The sequence below is a fragment of the Triticum dicoccoides genome, chromosome 1B (assembly GCF_002162155.2).
Source record: "Triticum dicoccoides isolate Atlit2015 ecotype Zavitan chromosome 1B, WEW_v2.0, whole genome shotgun sequence".
NCBI classification, from domain to species: domain Eukaryota; kingdom Viridiplantae; phylum Streptophyta; class Magnoliopsida; order Poales; family Poaceae; genus Triticum; species Triticum dicoccoides.
Genome location: NC_041381.1, coordinates 658,919,958 through 658,936,027, shown reverse-complemented (window position 1 = coordinate 658,936,027; position 16,070 = coordinate 658,919,958). Strand labels below are relative to the sequence as shown.

Below are 16,070 nucleotides of genomic sequence, written 5' to 3'. Positions count from 1 at the left end.
CGACGGCGCGGTTAGAGGCGGTGGGTGGCGGCGGCGGCGATGTGGGTGGGAGGAGAGAGGCGCGTGGGAGGGGAGGGGATAGGAGGCGCGCGGGAGGGGAGAGCCGGAGGCGGCGCGGGGGAGGCGCGAGTGCGGGAGGGAGGATGCGGCTAGGTCGTCCCACGACAGCGGTCCCTTTTTATACCCCCCAACGCGAAATGACCAAAATACCCCGGTGGGGGCAAGGATATTACATTCTGATGCAATTGGAATTTTATCCGACGGCGGAAGTTGATCCGGTAAATATCCAACAACCCACAGCGATTTGGATCGAGATCCGACGGCCTGTATCGCGAGGAAATTTCGATCCGACGGTCCAGAATCCAAACGCACGGGAGAGCTCCATTTCGGTTCAGACTCTAACAAGGGGATTCGATGTACACGAGTAAACTTACGAGATGAGAAGTTTGAGACCCTATTTTTTTATATCAAACACAACGGCACATATATGAGATCTTTCAACCATTTTACTCTTTACTTTGGTAACCAAGATCAAACAATCAGATGCCACCACAATCTACCCAGCTTCCTCCGCAAATAACAGCGCATGACGCATTGCAATAGCTTCCCCCAGTTCTGGATTTTCAACTCGGTCCACATATCGTCTGCAAGCAGCCAGTACCATACCCATGTGATTCTGAATTAAAACACCAATACACATGCGTTTTGATTCAGAGAAGATTGCAACATCTACATTGATCAGAACCGACCCTTCCGGCGGCAGAGACCATTATGGGATTGATGCCAGGTTCTCACGGCTGTTGGGACAGCCGATCTGAAATTGTTGGCCAATATGAAGTCAATGTATTTAATTTTCCCCACCACTTTGACAAGGAGTGTACTATCCATTTCTTACAGTATGGATTTTTTTTGAAACTATGATGATTTTTATAGCAAATTCGGAAACTATACACCCTAATGAAGAAAAATCAAAAGTATCACCCCGTCGGCCTCCTGTTGGCCGAAGAGGGACTTTTCGGCCAACCGTTGGCCGAAGAGGGACTTTTCAGCCAACTGTTGGCCAAAAAGTACTTTTCGGCCAACAGTTGGCCCAAGAGTCCCTCTTCGGCCAACATCTGCTCTACTTTTTAGAAAATTCATATCAAATAGGATTTTTAGTATTTTAATTTGATTCTTTTTTCATTAGATTAGAAATTTTATGAAGTTTCTGTAGATATCAAGTTTGACTTGATTTGTAAGTTTGAATTTGAATTTTCATGAATTTTCTCAAATCACTAGATTGCCTATAATTTGAGCTAGGAGTATTCTTTTAAGATGATTCTTTTTGCTACTGGTTCTTTGTGACATTGTTTATCAGTAGTAATTAATTGGTGAATTTTAGGATTATTTAAAATTAGGTTTTTACGCCATTCTCTCCCTTCATTTTCTCCCGCCATTTTATTTCCCGCCATTTTCTCCCTCCATTTTCTTTCCCGCCATTCTCTCCCGCCATCTTCTTTCCCGCCATCTTCTTTCTCGCCATCTTCAGTTCTCAACTTATAAAACAAGCCTCACGGTGTCCACGATCGTAGATAACATCGTCTGACACGGTCTGTGTCTCCTGCGTCGGTGCTGCTGGAGGAGTGTGAAACACTGTCTCAGAGAAGTCATAAGTGTTTGCAGCTTCGTCATCATCATCGGAGAGTGTTTCACACTTATGACTTCTCTCATACAGTGTTTCACACTTCACATGAAGGCATCATCGTCATCCTCCGTCAATGCAGCACTCCTTAGTGTGGCGGGAGAGAATGGCGGGTGGCAGGAGAAAATGGCGGCAAAGAAAATGACGGGAAAGAAAATGGAGGAAAAAATATTGAGGGAAAGTATTTTATTTTCATGTATAAAACAGCAATGGTTGTACAGGATTTACAAGGCACTTTTAAATATAAACTCCTATGAAGCTCAAAACAAGTTTTCTAGTAGGATAAGAAATAAAATACAAAAAAATACTACAAATAAAATAGCTACTGATAACTAAACAGAAACAAAAAGAATATGTCAAAAAAACCAAAGAAAAAAATTTAAAGCAACTAAAATTAAAAGAAATAGCATAAAACCTATAAAACACTAAAACATAACTGTTTTCATAAAAACCTAATTTTAAATAATAATAACATTTTCCAATTAATTAGTACTGATAAACAAATTCACAAAGAACCAGTAGCAAAAAGAATCATCTGAAAAATGTTCCTAGCTCAAATTATAGGCAATCTAGTGATTGAGCAAATTCATGAAAATTCAAATTCAAACTTTCAAATCTATTCAAACTTGATATCTACAGAAACCTCATAAAATTTTTAATCTAATGCAAAAAGAATCAAATTAAAATACTAAAAATCCTAATTGATATGAATTTTCTAAAATAGTAGAGCAGGTGTTGGCCAAAAAGTACTTTTTGGCCAACGGTTGGCTGAAAAGTCCCTCTTGGCCAACGGTAGGCCGAAAAGTCCCTCTTCGACCAACAGGAGGCCGACGGAGTGATACTTTTGATTTTTCTGCATTATGGTGTATAGTTTCCGAATTTGCCATAAAAATCATCATAGTTTCAAAAAAATATCTACAGTATGCAACTGTTAGCACCATAGAGTGGAAGTCTGAAGCATCAAAAATCCATTCCAGTAGCCATTGCTTAATGTAGATGAAATTCTTGAGTATTTTTAATGTAATATCACACACTTGTTCCTTTTCTTGTTGTAGGATCTCAATCTGACATGTCACTGGTTTGTCTAACCAACCCCAGTGGGCGCTACAATAAGCAATAACCTACTTGTCTATAAGATAGTTCGTGGATAATTGCAACACAAAGGTTTCGTGGTGTAGTTGGTTATCACGTCAGTCTAACACACTGAAGGTCTCCGGTTCGAACCCGGGCGAAGCCAAAATTGTTTTTTTCTATTCTTTTTTGCAGTTTCAACAGTGAAAAAAAGAGAAGAAAGAGAAGAAAGAAAAGATAAATGGCCCATGCAGGTCTCGAACCTGCGACCTTCGCGTTATTAGCACGACGCTCTAACCAGCTGAGCTAATAGGCCTTTTCTATCGTGTGTCTCTGAGTTATTTATTTGTCTCTGATTTAGTTTTTCGCCTCCAATCTGATTTTAGATTGGCAGGACCGTACGTGGTAGCCAGGAAGAATGCGAGTTACTTCTATTAGTCTTGTCATAAGAAAAAGGAAATTAGCGAGTCGCATGCGTATAGTCGACGTTTACTGGAGGCATGATCCCTCGGTATGCTCGGATTAGACCACCCAGCATGAATCATCGATCAGGTTTGTTTGATCCATCCATCTAAATTGTACAAAAACGAGATATATAGATCAATTTTAAAAATGGGCGTCTGTAACGCGCCTCAGATTTCCTCCTTTCATGGGTCTTTCATCTGAATAGCAAAAACACTCGTTCACCACTATCCAAATTTTATGATCTGATGGATCAAGTCTTGAAAAACCGCGCTGGTTGAATGGTAAAGAAATCCCTCGCGCAGTCGACAAACCATGTTCTTATATGCTGGAATCAACTACTTTGGGAGGGAGAGTTAGAATTTAAACGACGCCGCTTGTTGCGCGTCGTTTCCTTTATAGAGGCCGTGTCCAGGTGCATATGCACGGGATGAACACTAAACTTTGAAAAAATATAATTATTTTGTGTGATCACTGTTTAACGTTTTACTACATGCAAAGTTTCGTGATGTTCCAAAGTGCTTTAATAAGTTGCCCTTTCCGCAACATTTTTTTTCTGGACATATTATTGGTTACTTGTGAATTTGTGATACATCAGTCTTGAGACTAAATCTTGTGCTCACTATGTTTGTAAGATAATGAGGTTTATCTCTTGCTCTCTGCCTGATGCTTCTTTTTTCGTGCATTTCTACAGCTCAAAAATCTCTCTGCAATGGAGGTGAATATTGCCTGTCCTTTTATGGTGAGAACTTTGCAGGCGTTCTACAAGCATGATAGCCCACAGATGATTCATCAGGCAGATAATACATGGAGCAAATCCACACCATTCACAGACCGCGGTCCAAGAGTAAGGCCTCTCTTTTGTAGACATGGTTTCCACTGTCTTCAAGGAAGGTAGTTTTTGCTTTCCTTGCCAGATTTACTCTAAGGTGCTAACAGCTGCTCTAGAGATGATTGCCTACCACAAATCTAGTTAACATACTCAGGGTCAGCAGCACGGAGAAAAATCACTAATCGGTGGACTAATAATTCAGGAATGACCTCAGGATCACTCACTTTAGCTATGAGACCTACGCGCTAGCCAACTGCGCCACCACCCCGTTATGATTGTCACTGAAACCGCTGTTATATGTACTTTTGGATAGGTTCATCAGTACGCCGTGAGCAAGGATACTCGCATGGCAAAAGGAAAAGGAAACACCACCAGCTGTTTTTTAATTTTTCGTTCTGTTAAACTTCAGTTAGTGCTGCCTAGCATTATAGCTTAGTGCTAGAATATAGAAGGTCAAGGGACCTTGCTCTTAATTATCCACCAAGCTTTGAGCTGTAACTGAACCTGTACGCTGGTGTATATAAACAGATCAATGCTAGTGTATGTTATTAAGAGCAAGATTAGTTGTAGCCTTTAGTGATCAAGTACAAAGTTTCTGTTTTTAGTGTAAAATTTTCAGCTGATCACTTTCTCTAGTCCGAGCTTTCCACTTGGACGGTTGCACCTTCTTTTGCTGGACTTGAAGCTTCGAACTCAACGAATCACAAACTTCCTCTTTGTAGTTTGATGAATCCTTATATCACACATTGACGTTTCTAACTTGGTGGACACCAAACCGAAGCTTTCAACTTGATGAAGTGTACCTTGGTACTTCCAAGTCGACGAGCTGCAACTTGCTATCGTGCTGTACTACCAAACATACAAAATGAAGCTTTCAACTAACCGGCTAGAAATATTTCTACTACCAAATAGAAGGCTTCACTACCCATGAAATATAAGGCTTCCAATTAGCTTGCATCGTCTACAACATAGATTCTGATTTAATTAACTTCTAACAAAACACTTTCTAGAGCAAAAAAATAACAAAACACTTTCTAGAGAAAAAAAATATATGTAGCAATTGTATTTCTTCTATGGCAGTAACATAAACAAGGAAAATGATACACTTTACTGTCCAGTAGTCCAGCCCCTGACACCAGATAAGAAGGGAATAAATCAGAATATGCAAAGAAAATAATGGCAGGCAACTGCCCCTATGTGATTGCCCCACGTGCATAACGATAGAAGTATATAAGAAGGTACATATTTTTCATAGTGGGACCAAAGCCATGGATGCCTCTTATGCACAACGCATGGTGCGAACTAGTGGGCCACTAGAAGAAATGGCAGCACACACGCGACCGAAAATGGAGCACCGCTGCACGTGTGTGTCAAATGTGATCCTCTCGTTAGTGCTGATATACTTAGGTTAGTTAATTAGCAGTTGATGATTATGAAAAATACCTGCAAAACCAGAAATTTTTGAATAGCCCAAAGGTGAAATAGACAAAAGCTTGTTTGAAACAGGGATTATCATGATCAATCTGCAACTTGAAACAAAACTTTATCCACTTAGTATGCAGTTGGAAGGAGAGAGGATGGATACATTGAGATTAGCTATTTGTTGGGCTTAGTGTGATGCACCAGTAACCAGTTGTTATGTTTGGTTGGACTAATGAGAATGGGATTTTTTTTTTGCGGGGTAATGAGAATGGGATATGCTTGAATGAATGAGAAGGGATGGACCATGATTACTTCATTTTGTTTTGTTTTTTGAACCGGGCATTACCCCTTTCCATTGCAAACAACAGAAATGCAACCAGTTCCGAATACAAAGTCGGGGAGAGGGAAAGAGGTAAGGCGAGTTCAAGCATTACCAGGAAACCCACTGCCATTCGGTCGCCGTCGACCCGAACGCTATGGGGCGAAAACCTGGTAACACATACAATTCATGAGCACCAAGCTCCAGTACACCCAAAGAGAAAAACATGCCAACACAACAAAAGATCACAAAGCGCAGACTAAAAGCCACTATGAAGGAAGAAGGCTTTCCCAGCAGCACGCCCGCTTCGTTCGCTCCAAAAGCAGCAAGAGTCCACCACGTACTTTCAAGCTCCTCCAATCGGCTGGGCGGCAGCCCCGCAAAGCCTCATCAGCTGCATCGTGCTGGCCCTGAGCATCTCGGCACCTGAGCGGAGCTTGTCGACGTCTTCACCTTTCTGCAGTCATGTCCAGTACAAAAGAAAAGAACACATGGAGAACACGATTTCAAAAGGAGACTTGATTTGCTTTTTTTCAAACGTAGCCTTATTACGAGCGAGCCAGATTGCCCAACACGCGGCTGCAAGTCCAACCGTATAGAATTTACCCCCTCCTGGAAGAAAGGAGTGGCACCACGCAAAGAATTGCCAGTAGTTATCTAGACACTTATCGGTGCCAATGGCTACCCCAATAGATCGCCACACCACTCGCGCAACAGAACAAGTAAAGAACAGGTGCTGGGAAGTTTCTATCTCATTGCAAAAGGAGCACACAGGATTTCCAGGCCATTTCCTATGGCGCATCACCTGTCTAGTCAACACTGCGTCTTGCGAGAGTTGCCACATAAAAATTTTGATCTTTAGAGGGATTTTGGCCTTCCAAATCCATTTATAATGGCATCCGTTGAGAGGTTTTTCCAGCCATTTGTAAACAGATTTGGTACTAAACTTACCATTCTGGTTCAAACTCCAAACCACTCGATCTTCTTTGTCAGTAAGAGGAAGTTTATTAACTGCATCTAAAACTGGCCCCCATTGGTCAACGAGAGCAGAATTGAGTCTGCGCCTGAAAAAGGAGTCGGTCTCCACATTTAGCACTTGTTTAATGGTGCACTCAGGGACATTACAAATATCAAAGAGCTGTAGGTATTGATCCTTGAACGGAATCAGTCTGTTAATAGGATCGCTCCACACCCTAGCAATGTTCCCAGATTCAACAATAACTTTCCTACCAGCCATGTAAATTTCCTTGACTTTTAGCAGGGCTTTCCAACTCGGAGAGTCAGAAAACCTTGGGGCAACATCCGCTACTGTCCTATTCCGCAAGTAGCGAGCACGAACGATATCCTGCCACACCCCACTTTGTGTTTCAAGCTTCCACCACCATTTCACCATCAGACTGATGTTCTGTTTATGTAGGTCCTTAATCCCCAGGCCACCTTTCTCTTTGGATCTACAGATCCTGCTCCATTTCACAAGATAATATCTTTTTTTTTCTTGTTACAACCTTGCCAGAAGAATCTTCTTCTATACTTATCCAGTTTTTCAATGAAAGTTTTGTTCATCAACCACATAGACATATGATACAATGATAACTGGGTGACGACAGAGTCTAAAAGGGTATGTCTCCCTCCCATGGAGGCAGCATTGCCCACCCAAGCTTCAAATCTTTTCAGATATTTGCATACAATGAATTCCCAATCAGAGTTTCTCAAAGTGGTATAACTAACAGGCATACCCAAGTATTTGATGGGGAAGCTCCCAACATCACAATTGAAAAGATCTGCATATTGCTTAATAACATCATCGTCTCCCCCCACAGTCAAAATCTCACTTTTTTGAAAATTAACTTTCAAACCTGACATCATTTCAAACATATACAGTAGCAACTTCAGGTTAACTGCCTTGTCAATGTCATGCTCGAGACAGATAATTGTTGTTGGGGAACGTAGCATAAATTCAAAATTTTCCTACATGTCACCAAGATCTATCTATGGAGAAATCAGCAACGAGGGGAAGGAGAGTGCATCTACATACCCTTGTAGATCGCTAAGCGGAAGCGTTCAAGAGAACGGGGTTGAAGGAGTCGTACTCGTCATGATCCAAATCACCGGAGATCCTAGTGCCGAACGGACGGCACCTCCGTGTTCAACACACGTACAGCCCGGTGACGTCTCCCATGCCTTGATCCAGCAAGGAGAGAGGGAGAGGTTGAGGAAGACTCCATCCAGCAGTAGCACAACGGCGTGGTGGTGATGGAGGAGCGTGGCAATCCTGCAGGGCTTCACCAAGCACCGCGGGAGAGGAGGAGTACTTGGGAGAGGGGGAGGGCTGCACCAGAACTTGTGGTTGTGGCTGCCCTCCCACCCCCCACATATATATAGGGGCAAGGGAGAGGGGGGCCGTCCCCCTCAGATCCAATCTGAGGAGGGGCGGCGGCCAAGGGGGGGGAGGAGTGCCTCCCAAGTCAAGTGGAGGCCCGCCCCCTTAGGGTTTCCCCTCTCCCATGCGCATGGGCCTTGGGGGGGCTGGTGCCCCTGGCCCATTAAGGCTAGGGCGCCCCCCTACAGCCCATGCTGCTGTATTGGACGTGGTGGAACAATTTCCGGACCTCCGGACCCCTTCAGAATCCTCTGGAACCTTCTGGAAGCTTCCCGGTACAATACCGAAAAAACCCGAACTTTTTCCGGAACCCGAACAACAACTTTCCATATATAAATCTTTACCTCCGGACCATTCCGGAACTCCTCGTGACGTCTGGGATCTCATCCGGGACTCCGAACAACATTCGGTAACCACATACAAACTTCCGTTATAACCCTAGCGTCATCGAACCTTAAGTGTGTAGACCCTACGGGTTCGGGAACCATGAAGACATGACCGAGACGTTCTCCGGTCAATAACCAACAGCGGGATCTGGATACCCATGTTGGCTCCCACATGTTCCACGATGATCTCATCGGATGAACCAAGATGTCAAGGACTCAATCAATCCCGTATACAATTCCCTTTGTCTAGCGGTATTGTACTTGCCCGAGATTCGATCGTCGGTATGCCGATACCTTGTTCAATCTCGTTACCGGCAAGTCTCTTTACTCGTTCCGTAAGACATCATCCCGTGATCAACCCCTTGGTCACATTGTGCACATTATGATGATATCCTACCGAGTGGGCCCAGAGATACCTCTCCGTTTACCGGAGTGACAAATCCCAGTCTCGATTCGTGCCAACCCAACAGACACTTTCGGAGATACCTGTAGTGCACCTTTATAGCCACCCAGTTATGTTGTGACGTTTGGTACACCCAAAGCATTCCTACGGTATCCGGGAGTTGCACAATCTCATGGTCTAAGGAAATGATACTTGACATTAGAAAAGCTTTGGCATACGAACTACACGATCTCTATGCTAGGCTTAGGATTGGGTCTTGTCCATCACATCATTCTCCTAATGATGTGATCCCGTTATCAGTGACATCCAATGTCCATGGTCAGGAAACCATAACCATATATTGATCAACGAGCTAGTCAACTAGAGGCTTACTAGGGACATGGTGTTGTCTATGTATTCACACATGTATCTGAGTTTCCTATCAATACAATTATAGCATGGATAATAAACGATTATCATGAACAAGGAAATATAATAATAACTAATTTATTATTGCCTCTAGGGCATATTTCCAACAGTCTCCCACTTGCACTAGAGTCAATAATCTAGTTCACATCGCCATGTGATTAACACTCACAGGTCACATCACCATGTGACCAACATCCAAAGAGTTTACTAGTGTCATTAAACTAGTTCACATCATCATGTGATTAAGACTCAATGAGTTCTGGGGTTTGATCATGTTTTGCTTGTGAGAGAGGTTTTAGTCAACGGGTCTGCAGCATTCAGATCCGTATGTACTTCGCAAATCTCTAGGTCATATTGTAAATATTGCTTCCACGCTCTACTTGGAGCTATTCCAAATGGTTGCTCCACTATACGTATCCGGTTTGCTACTCAGAGTCATTCGGATAGGTGTTAAAGCTTGCATCGACGTAACCCTTTACATCGAACTCTTTATCACCTCCATAATCGAGAAACATATCCTTATTCCTCTAAGGATAATTTTGACCGCTATCTGGTGATCCACTCCTTGATCACCTTTGTACCCTCTTGCCAGACATGTGGCAAGGCACACATCAAGTGCGGTACTCAGCATAGCATACTGCAGAGCCTACGTCTAAAGCATAGGGGACGACCTTCGTCCTTTCTCTCTTTTCTGCCGTGGTCGAGCTTTAAGTCTTAACTTCATACCTTACATCTCAGGCAAGAACTCCTTCTTTGACTGATCTATCTTGAACACCTTCAAGATCATGTCAAGGTATATGCTCATTTGAAAGTACCATTAAGCATTTTTGATCTATCCTCATAGATCTTGATGCTCAATGCTCAAGTAGCTTAATCCAGGTTTTCTATTGAAAAACACCTTTCAAATAACCCTATATGCTTTCCAGAAATTCTACATCATTTCTGATCAACAATATGTCAACAACATATACTCATCAGAAATTCTATAGTGCTCCCACTCACTTCTTTGGAAATACAAGTTTCTCATGAACTTTGTATAAACCCAAAATCTTTGATCATCTCATCAAAGCGCACATTCCAACTCCGAGATGCTTACTCCAGTCCTTAGAAGGATCGCTGGAGCCAGCATACCTTTTAGCATCCTTAGGATCGACAAAACTTTTCTGATTGTATCACATACAACCTTTCCTTACGAAAACTGGTAAGGAAACTTGTCTTGACATCCATCTGCCAGATTTCATAAATGCAGCTAATGCTAACATGATTCCGACGGACTTAAGCATCGCTACGGGTGAGAAAATATCATCGTAGTCAACTCCTTGAACTTGTGAAAAACTCTTCACCACAAGTCGAGCTTCATAGACGGTGACATTACCATCCACGTTCGTCTTCTTCTTAAAGATCCATTTATCTCAATGGCTTGCTGATTATCTGTCAATTCCACCAAAGTCCATGCTTTGTTCTGATACATGGATCCTATCTCGGATTTCATGGCTTCTAACCATTTGTCGGAATTTGGGCCCACCATCACTTCTCCATAGCTCGTAGGTTCATTGTTGTCTAGCAACATGACCTTCAAGATAGGATCACCATACCACTCCGAAGCAGTACGCGTCCTTGTCGTCCTACGAGGTTCGGTAGTGACTTGATCCGAAGCTTCACGATCACTATCATAAGCTTCCACTTCAATTGGTGTAGGTGCCACAGGAACAACTTCCTGTGCCCTGCTACACACTAGTTGTAGTGATGGTTCAATAACCTCATCAAGTCTCCACCATACTCCCACTCAACTTTCCGAGACAAACTTTTCTCGAGAAAGGACCCGATTCAAGAAACAATCCCTATTGCTTTCGGATCTGAATTAGGAGGTATACCCAACTGTTTTGGGTGTCCTATGAAGATGCATTTTATCCGCTTTGGGTTTGAGCTTATTAACCTGAAACTTTTTCACATAAGCGTTGCAGCCCCAAACTTTTAAGAAACGACAACTTAGGTTTCTCCAAACCATAGTTCAAACGGTGTCGTCTCAAGGGAATTAGGTGGTGCCCTATTTTAAAGTGAATGCGGTTGTCTCTAATGCCTAACCCATGAACGATAGTGGTAATTCGATAAGAGACATCATGGTACGCACCATATCCAATAGGGTGCAACTATGATGTTCGGACACACCATCACATTATGGTGTTCCAGGCGGTATTAATTGTGAAACAATTTCCACAATGTCTTAACTGCGTGCCAAAGCTCGTAACTCAGATACACATCTCTATGATCATATCATAGACATTTTTATCCTCTTGTCACAATGATCTTCAACTTCACTCTGAAATTACTTGAACCATTCAATAATTCAGACTTGTGTTTCATCAAGTAAATACACTCAGTATCTACTCAAATCATCCGTGAAGTAAGAACATAACGATATTCACTGCATGCCTCAGCACTCATTGGACTGCACACATCAAAATGTGTTACTTCCAACAAGTTGCTATCTTGTTCCATTTTACTGAAAACGAGGCTTTTCAGTCATCTTGCCCATGTGGTATGATTTGCATATCTCAAGTGATTCAAAATCAAGTGAGTCCAAACGATCCATCTGCATGGAGTTTCTTCATGCGTATACACCAATAGACATGGTTCGCATGTCTCAAACTTTTCAAAAATGAGTGAGTCCAAAGATCCATCAACATGGAGCTTCTTCATGCGTTTTATACCAATATGACTTACATGGCAGTGCCACAAGTAAGTGGTACTATCATTACTATCTTATATCTTTTGGCACGAAAATGTGTCTCACTACGATCGAGATTCAATAAACCATTCCTTTAGGTGCAAGACCACTGAAGGTATTATTCACATAAATAGAGTAACCATTATTCTCCTTAAATAAATAACCGTATTGCAACAGACATAATCCAATCATGTCTATGCTCAACGCAAACACCAAATGACAATTATTTAGGTTTAATACTAATCTTGATGGTAGAGGGAGCGTGCGATGTTTGATCATATCAAACTTGGAAATGTTGGGGAACGTAGTAATTTCAAAAAAATTCCTACGCACACGCAAGATCATGGTGATGCATAGCAACGAGAGGGGAGAGTGTTCGTCCACGTACCCTCGTAGACCGTAAGCGGAAGTTTTATGACAACGCGGTTGATATAGTCGTACGTCTTCACGATCCGACCGATCCAAGCACCGAACGTACGGCACCTCCGAGTTCAGCACACGTTCAGCTTGATGACGATCCCCGGGCTCCGATCCAGCAAAGATTCGGGGAAGAGTTCCGTCAGCACGACGGCGTGGTGACGATAATGATGTTCTACCGGCGCAGGGCTTCGCCTAAACTCCGCGACGATATGACCGAGGTGGAATATGGTGGAGGGGGGCACCGCACACGGCTAAGGAACGATCCGTAGATCAACTTGTGTGTATCTGGGGTGCCCCCCGCCCCCGTATATAAAGGAGGGAGGGGGGAGGTGCGGCCGGCCCCTAGGGGTGCGCCTGGAGGAGTCCTACTCCCACCGGGAGTAGGACTCCCCCCTCTTGCCTTGGTGGAGAAGGAAAGGGGGGAGGGGAAAGAGGAAAGGGGGGCGCCGCCCCCCCCCCCTTCCTTGTCCTATTCGTACTAAGGGGGGAGGGGCGTGCGGCCTGCCCTCCTCTTCTCCCTCTTGGCCCACTAAGGCCCATTATCCCCCGGGAGGGTTCCGGTAACCCCCCGGTGTTCCGGTAAAATCCCGATTTCACCCGGAACCATTCCGATGTCCAAACATAGGCTTCCAATATATCAATCTTTATGTCTCGACCATTTCGAGACTCCTCGTCATGTCCGTGATCACATCCGGGACTCCGAACAAACTTCGGTACATCAAAACTTATAAACTCATAATAAAACTGTCATCGTAACATTAAGCGTGCGGACCCTACGGGTTTGAGAACTATGTAGACATGACCTAGAACCATTCTCGGTCAATAACCAATAGCGGGACCTGGATGCCCATATTGGTTCCTACATATTCTACGAAGATCTTTATCGGTCAAACCGCATAACAACATACGTTGTTCCCTTTGTCATCGGTATATTACTTGCCCGAGATTTGATCGTCGGTATCCAATACCTAGTTCAATCTCGTTACCGGAAAGTCTCTTTACTCGTTACGTAATGCATCATCCCGTAACTAACTCATTGGTTACATTGCTTACAAGGCTTATAGTGATGTGCATTACCGAGAGGGCCCAGAGATACCTCTCCGACAGCCGGAGTGACAAAACCTAATCTCGAAATACGCCAACTCAACATGTACCTTCTGAGACACCTGTAGTACTCCTTTATAATCACCCAGTTATGTTGTGACGTTTGGTAGTACCCAAAGTGTTCCTCCGGTAAACGGGAGTTGCATAATCTCATAGTTACAGGAACATGTATAAGTCATGAAGAAAGCAATAGCAATATACTAAATGATCAAGTGCTAGGCTAACGGAATGGGTCATGTCAATCACATCATTCTCCTAATGATGTGATCCCGTTAATCAAATGACAACTCTTTTGTCCATGGCTAGGAAACTTAACCATCTTTGATTCAACGAGCTAGTCAAGTAGAGGCATACTAGTGACACTATGTTTGTCTATGTATTCACACATGTATTATGTTTCCGGTTAATACAATTCTAGCATGAATAATAAACATTTATCATGATATAAGGAAATAAATAATAACTTTATTATTGCCTCTAGGGCATATTTCCTTCAGGAAACCACTTGCACTAGAGTCAATAATCTAGTTCACATCGCCATGTGATTTAACATCAATATTCATATCTGTATATGATTAACACCCATAGTTCATATCGTCATGTGACCAACACCCAAGGGGTTTACTAGAGTCAATAATCTAGTTCACATCGCTATGTGATTAACACCCAAAGAGTACTAAGGTGTGATCATGTTTTGCTCGTGAGAGAAGCTTAGTCAACGGGTCTGTCATATTCAGAGCCGTATGTATTTTGCAAATATTCTATGTCCATAATGCTCTGCACGGAGCTACTCTAGCTAATTGCTCCCACTTTCAATATGTATCCAGATTGAGACTTAGAGTCATCTGGATTGGTGTAAAAGCTTGCATCGCTGTAACCTTTTACGACGAGCTCTTTTATCACTTCCATTATCGAGAAATATTTCCTTAGTCCTTACTAAGGATATTCTTGACCAATGTCCAGTGATCTACTCCTAGATCACTATTGTACTCCCTTGCCAAATAAAGAGCAAGGTATACAATAGGTCTGGTACATAGCATAGCATACTTTATAGAACCTATGACTGAGGCATAGGGAATGACTTTTCATTCTCTTTCTATTTTCTGCCATGGTCGGGTCTTGAGTCTTACTCAACTTCACACTTTGCAACACAGGCAAGAACTCCTTCTTCGACTGTTCCATTTTGAACTATTTAAAAAAATTATCAAGGTATGTACTCATTGAAAAATCTTATCAAGTGTCTTGATCTATCTATATAGATCTTGATGCTCAATGTGTAAGTAGCTTCGCCGAGGTCTTTCTTTGAAAAACTCCTTTCAAACACTCCTTTATGCTTTGCAGAATAATTATACATTATTTCCGATCAACAATATGTCATTCACATATACTTATCAGAAATGCTGTAGTGCTCCCACTCACTTTATTGTAAATACAGGCTTCTTCAAAAGTCTGTATAAAACCATATGCTTTGATCAACTCATCAAAGCGTATATTCCAACTCCGAGATGCTTACACCAGTCCACAGATGGATCGCTGGAGCTTGCACACTTTGTTAACATCTTTAGGATTGACAAAACCTTCTGGTTGCATCATATACAACTCTTCTTTAATAAATTCATTAAGGAATGCAGTTTTGACATCCATTTGCCAGATTTCATAAAATGTGGCAACTGCTAACATGATTTGGACAGACTTAAGTTTCGATACGAGTGAGAAAATCTCATCGTATTCAACACTTTGAACTTGTTGAAAACCTTTCGCAACAAGTCGAGCTTAGTAGATAGTAACACTACTATCAGTGTCCGTCTTCCTCTTGAAGATCCATTTATTTAACATGGCTTGCTGATCATTGAGCAAGTCAATGAAAGTCCATACTTTGTTCTCATACATGGATCATATCTCAGATTTTATGGCCTCAAGCCATTTCGTGGAATCTGGGCTCATCATCGCTTCCTCATAGTTTGTAGGTTCATCATGGTCTAGTAACATGACTTCCAGAACAGGATTACCATACCACTCTGGTGCGGACCGTACCCTAGAAGGCCTACGAGGTTCTGTAGTAACTTGATCTGAAGTTTCATGATCATCATCATTAGCTTCCTCACTAATTGGTGTAAGAATCACTGGAACTGATTTCAGTGATGAACTATTTTCCAATTCGGGAGAAGGTACAGTTACCTCATCAAGTTCTACTTTCCTCCCACTCACTTCTTTCGAGAGAAACTTCTTCTCTAGAAAGGATCCATTTTAGCAACGAATAACTTGCCTTCGGATCTGTGATAGAAGGTCTACCCAATAGTTACCTTTGGGTATCCTATGAAGATGCACTTCTCCGATTTGGGTTCGAGCTTATCAGGTTGAAAACCTTTTTCATATAAGCATCGCAACTCCAAACTTTTAAGAAATGACAGCTTAGGTTTACTGCTAAACCATAGTTCATACGGTGTCGTCTCA

General features: G+C 42.5%; 2 non-coding genes across 2 annotated transcripts; one reads left to right on the top strand and one right to left on the bottom strand.

Moving 5' to 3' along the window:
- The first annotated feature begins 2,844 nt into the window (after positions 1-2,844).
- TRNAV-AAC lies at positions 2,845-2,918 on the top strand. Its single transcript has one exon. It is a non-coding gene; the product is annotated as a tRNA-Val (tRNA).
- Positions 2,919-2,994: 76 nt separating this feature from the next.
- TRNAI-AAU lies at positions 2,995-3,068 on the bottom strand. The gene has a single exon. It is a non-coding gene; the product is annotated as a tRNA-Ile (tRNA).
- Positions 3,069-16,070: the final 13,002 nt, after the last annotated feature.